Below are 308 nucleotides of genomic sequence, written 5' to 3'. Positions count from 1 at the left end.
GCCCGGTCGCCACGCAGGTGCACCTGTGCGCTGACCTCGCCGCCGCAGCGTGCGCACTTGCCCCAATTGCGCGCACCTGCTGATGATTAGAGCAGAAACACCTGACAACGCGTCCCAGGCTCGGCCACTCCAGCGCCGGACCCAAATATTTAATGGGGGCTGGTGTGCTTAGCACGCGCGAGATATTGCCGCTCGTTGGACGATTGTCGCGAGTGACTGCGCGCGCGCGCCGCGATCGCACCGTCACCGTCGCACCGATCGCACCGTCCACCGTCGCGCCGATCGCACCGTCACCGTCGCACCGATCG

This window comes from Pollicipes pollicipes, unplaced genomic scaffold, assembly GCF_011947565.3.
Source record: "Pollicipes pollicipes isolate AB1234 unplaced genomic scaffold, Ppol_2.1 Scaffold_4295;HRSCAF=5057_pilon_pilon_pilon, whole genome shotgun sequence".
Lineage (NCBI taxonomy): Eukaryota > Metazoa > Arthropoda > Thecostraca > Pollicipedomorpha > Pollicipedidae > Pollicipes > Pollicipes pollicipes.
The sequence above is the reverse complement of the archived record's forward strand: the minus strand, read 5'-3'. Positions refer to the sequence as shown.